This window comes from Oncorhynchus mykiss, chromosome 5 (assembly GCF_057628025.1).
Source record: "Oncorhynchus mykiss isolate SJ-2025 chromosome 5, ASM5762802v1, whole genome shotgun sequence".
In the NCBI taxonomy this organism is placed as follows: domain Eukaryota; kingdom Metazoa; phylum Chordata; class Actinopteri; order Salmoniformes; family Salmonidae; genus Oncorhynchus; species Oncorhynchus mykiss.
In genome coordinates this window covers 56,587,099-56,592,685 of record NC_143026.1, presented here as the reverse complement: position 1 = coordinate 56,592,685, position 5,587 = coordinate 56,587,099, and positions in this window count along the sequence as shown.

The window sequence follows — 5,587 nt, the reverse complement described above, 5'->3', positions numbered from 1 at the left end:
CATACGAAGACTCAATCATGAACACTCTTACTGACACTTGTGGCTGCTTCATGTGATGTATTGTTGACGCCACCTTTTTCTCCTTTGCGCTTTTGTTTGTGCATAACAATGTGTGTACCATGTTTTGTGCTGCTACCAAGTTGTGCTGCTGCCATGTTGCATTGTTGTCATGTTGTGTTGCTACCATGTTGTGTTGCTGCCATGTTGTGCTGCAACCATGTTGCATTGTTGTCATGTTGTGTTGCTACCATGTTGTGTTGCTGCCATGTTGTGCTGCAACCATGTTGCATTGTTGTCATGTTGTGTTGCTACCATGTTGCTTTGTTATCTTAGGTGTCTCTTTATGTAGTATTGTGGTGTCTCTTTTGTTGTGATATGTTTTTAATCCCCTGTCCCCACAGGAGGCCTTTTGCCTCTCGGTAGGTCATCATTATGAATAAGAATTTGTTCTTAATTGACCTGCCTTGTTAAATAAAGGAAAAAAATAAAAGTACTCTACATTCATTGTAATGGATCACCAGAAACAGGGACAAAATAACCTATGAAAAGTAATCTACATTCATTGCAATGGATCACCAGAAACAGGGACAAAATAACCTATGAAAAGTAATCTACATTCATTGTAATGGATCATCAGAAACAGGGACAAAATAACCTATGAAAAGTAATCAGCATTCATTGTAATGGATCACCAGAAACAGGGACAAAATAACCTATGAAAAGTAATCTACATTCATTGTAATGTGTGGATTCAAGTTTATTACCAGAACAATTTTACTTTATACAGAGACCCGCCAATTCCTCTACGTGTAATTCTATGCCACCACAGTCTGGAAACTCTTACCATCGTGTGTGTATTTGTGCATAGACCTCATCCACCTTTAGACTGCAGCTAGGATCATTAGGCATTTGGTGATATTGACAGCTCAGCTATGCCCTCCCCTAGCACCAATTTCTTGTTCTACCCCACTGCACTAAACCCCCCCACCCCAATTGTCTGAACCACGCACGCACCCAGGCACGCACGCACCCACACACATACAGTACACACACACTTTACTCCAGACTGAAAGGAGTCTTGCTGGGCCCAACTGGCCATGTAAAGAGACTGTGGTGGCCTGTCAGATCATCACTGGGGACCCCAGGGGTGAGCACTGCTGTTTCCTCGTTAGATAATCCCACACACACACATACACACACACACACACACACACACACAGCACAGCTGGGCACAGCTGATGGATAATGGATATCTTTGTTTACCTATCTGTTCCTAATGATCAGTTGATTAGCTGCCTGTAGGGCTGAAACAGGGTGGTGAACCATGAGAAAGGCATGTAAAGGGAATGCTGCAACTTCATGTTATAAAAAATAATGGAATTGTCTCTAAATACGTTGGCTTGGAATGTTTCCACTCCTAAGTCAATATTTAGACGTTTTCATACTTGGTCATTTCAGTACAGTTGATTTCATAATAATAACACATGGGACTTACATAGCGCTTTTGACGGAACCAAAGTCACTTTACAATTTTAGAAATGGGGTCTAAATGGAGTCTAAACAAAACATCAGACTGAACAAAAACCTGAATAACGAAAGAGAGGTTTGGGAAAGAGTATGATGTGTCAGGGTATGGGGATTTGGATACGAACCAGGTTTAGGATAAGGGTTTGGGTTAGATGTTGTCATTCACGATTGTTGCTTGTTTTTTAAAAACCTTAGAAGAAGAAGGCCAACGTTTAGTTATTTAGCCATTCAAAATCCCGTGTAGGCCTATAGTAAAATTGTACAAATACAGTGACACAATGTGTGTGTCTGTAATGATTTGTTGGTGTTGGTTGGCCCAGGGGCCTCTTGAGGCCCCAGTAGAAGGACCCTTGGGGACATATCACATAAAGCTCATGAATATGAATGAAGAGGGAACTCTCTGGGGAGAGACTGAGGATCTGATGACAGTGCAGGCAAATAACATGGGGATATGACTTGCCTGTCCTGTCACAGTTATGATAAAGTAATGTGTGTTTGTGTGTGTGTGTGGGGGGGGGGTGGACGGACATGTGTGTGTGTGTGTGCTTGCGTCGTGAATGTGTGTGTGTGCGTGTGCGTGTGTGCGTGCAAGCTTGCATCATGTGCATATGTGTGTGTACATCCGTGCGAGCTTGCATAATTTGCCTGTGTGTGCGTGCGCGTGTGTGCAAGCTTGAATCATGTGCATGTGTGTGTGTGTGTGTGCACGTGCATGCAAGCTTCCAACATGTGTGTGCGTGTGTATCGCTATCACTCCATGCTGATCTATATGTGTGTGAATAATGCATTATGACTTATTCATTATACTTTCAGGTGTGTGTGTGTGTGTGGGTGTGTGTGTGTGTGTGTGTGTGTGTATATATATGAGGCCAGCTGCCTGGGTCTCTGGACACACACACACATTCTGCCATCCTCCCAAGAGGGGTGTGGGTGTATGTTCTCTTTTCATCATCAATCAACAAGGGCACACAGTTTAACCACGACAACGAGACAGCTAAGAGAGAGCCGCCCACCCCTCTCTTCAGGCCTCAAGTGGTGATAATTACTCAAACATGAAGATGTCAATCTCTTTAACCCTGCCTCCTCCTCACTCAGCCACACATGCATTCATTCATATTTTTGATTTCACATAGTGAGCACTGGGCTATTAATATGTGTCTTGAAGATGGGTGAGATTAAGCTTTTAAAAAGGGCAGGACCTCATTTTGGTTTGAAATAACGCAGAGTTGCTTGCAATGTGACAAGTTTGTATTGGATAAACCCTTCTAGTGGCTCCAATATCACTGAGCCCGACCGTGAGTTGGAACAATTTGGTCAGTTATATGAATGAGTGGAGTTTGATGTGGTTTGGAAAACATCAACGATCGGACCAAATCCAGCCTCTCCATATCCGGTCTCTACACACTCCGGCAGTACAACTGATGTACAACACATAACACGATGGTCGTGATACAACTGACATGTGCTTACAAAGGAGATTTTTGTCTGCACAAAATTTTTTACACAATACTTGTTTTATTATTTTTGTACTGAAAAACTCTCCGTTGTGTTCCAACAATTGTGCCAAATGCATTCTGCATCAGTTGTAAAACTTGAGTGTGTACGGGGCCCTCATCATTCCTGTCTTACCTTTCCTTCCAGGCATTGACAGGGCCCTTACTGACGTTTTCTGTTACCCGCCAGCATCCCCACGAGCTTGTTAGGGGTTCACCTTCGACACCTTCGTCAACGACTTCTGAAGCCTGACCCCCTGGGACTCTTAGCCTACTCTTAGCCTTCCATTGATTTCTGCTTTCTCTTACTAAAGAGAAAATGATGACAATAGACAGGACTTTCCTGGAGAATCAAAGTGATCCATAGGGAAGAATGAAGGATCTGAGGCAGGCTCACAGCAGGACAGAACCCCCCAGACTAGCAGGGATTCAGAGAGTGAGGATGAGGTAAGAAGAAAGAAGAGGGAGATAATAGGTGATACTGAGTGACTTCAGGAGCCGTATGTATCAAGCGTGTCAGCCTGTCCATATACTTGTCTCCGTTGTTATCTAGAAGGCAAAACTGATCCTAAATCAGCACTCCTACTCGGAGACGCTTGATATATATATACAGTACGGCCTTAGATCCGAGATTCTTGACCTGACTGGGATAACTGGAGGAATATTTTGTACGGTGTACATTTTTGGACATCCCTACTCCTTATCATTGTCATAAGACCATCATCAATGTAGTTTAGTTAAGATTCAGTATGTACAGCTGCACAGTATAAATGGGACAATATATTGCATGGACTCAGAGGCTCGCAGCAGAAATTAGAAACATGTGAATTGGCTGAGCGGAGTAGCCTTGGAACACAGAGCCGAATCCATGATATTGATCAGTGTGTTTCATATCGTTCCCTGCCATCCATCAACCCTATACACAGTGGATAGGGCTAATTTATATCATCTGAAAGGTGTAATCAAAGATGAATGGACCACAGCATGATAGAAAATAAATGTGCACTGGGCCATAATTCAATTTTTTAACATTGTGAGTAATGGTCATGGAGAATATATTCAGCTAAGACTGAAACTAGTAGTACTGTACGGCATCCAAATGAGGAATGTCTGTCAACTGGGACTTTATAATATGGATGCCATAATACCCACTGGGAACAGACGTCAGTTTAACGTCTAGTTTTGATACAAATTTGGTTGAGTTGTCAACGAACGTGAAATCAACAAAACTTTTCAACATTTCATTGGATTTAGGTTAAAATATAGGTTACAAAAAGACAAAATTCCCTTAGGTTGATGACCTTTTTCAAATCCAATCAGTTTTCCACATTGATTCAAAGTCATCACATTACCTTTTTTTGTTGAAATGAAGTGGAAACAACATTGATTCTACCAGTTTTTGTCCAGCATGTAAAAATATGTTTAGGGCATGTTGACACTGGTTGCCAAGTTACCATCGCACTCTGACCCCATAATCCTCTCACACAGAGTAATTTCATTGGACCAGACCTGTCAGATCACTCACCTTATTGGTACTTCCCCTCTGTGTCAATTCCTGGTTGCATACTGAAAAATAACCCCAAATGAACACATATGTCAGCTTATGTCACATAACTAAAATGGTTAAATGTCACCATTTTTTTTATTTTTACATATTCTAATGAGACTATGTTGAAAGTAAGCAATATTTCCTGTTTGGCATGAACTTTAACTCGATTCCGTCTCGTTTAAGAGCTCTGCTATAAACTTCAACTGATGTATTTCTATAACATGTTACAATACATGGTCATGTAATGCTCTTGACTGTGCCTCAGGGGTCAAATACGACTTTTGAGGGCTGCTAGAAGTGGCTGAAGTCACAAGGCAGGTTTCCATTGACCCGGGTGTATTCACAAAAAAACATTGTGACGTGTAATAGAAACGACAGATATAGGAGACATTTTCTAAAGATCAACAACATTTTTATCCGTTTGACGGGTGGATCTTTCTTGTGTCAAACGTTCTTTATTTTGGTAAATTAGGATGGAAACGGTTTTATTTTAATAAAGGATGATTTCCAGGGCACGTGATGTCAGCGCGTAACTTTAAAGCTCCACTCCACATTTAATTCTAAATGCCTACTGCTTGCAAATGTCTCTTTTTTTCTGACAATAAAAACAAGGCCTCTTTGCAGGACAAGGATGCTCCTGACTTTCAAGAATGCCTGAATTGCTACACCTTGCTTTTCTGGTTGGCTGACAAGTTCCACCATATTAGTAAATGATTGCATTCTATGCATGCTGGCTTTCACATGCTACCTGAGGCATGAAACAGATAGGTGGGAGGGCACACAGGCTGTCGCCAATTTATTAATGCGCAATTTGACTAAATGGCTAATGGAAACACTTCAACCTCTACATTTTTATTCGACACTAGGTTTTTTTTGCGTAAAAGTATTATTTTTTTAAATGTGTGACTTCATTACATCCAGCTGTTTTTGTCGACACCAGATAGTTGAATGGAAATGCAACCTTGCAGGTAATTGTCGCATCTATTTTCTATGCGAACTTTGTAAGCGTGACAACAAA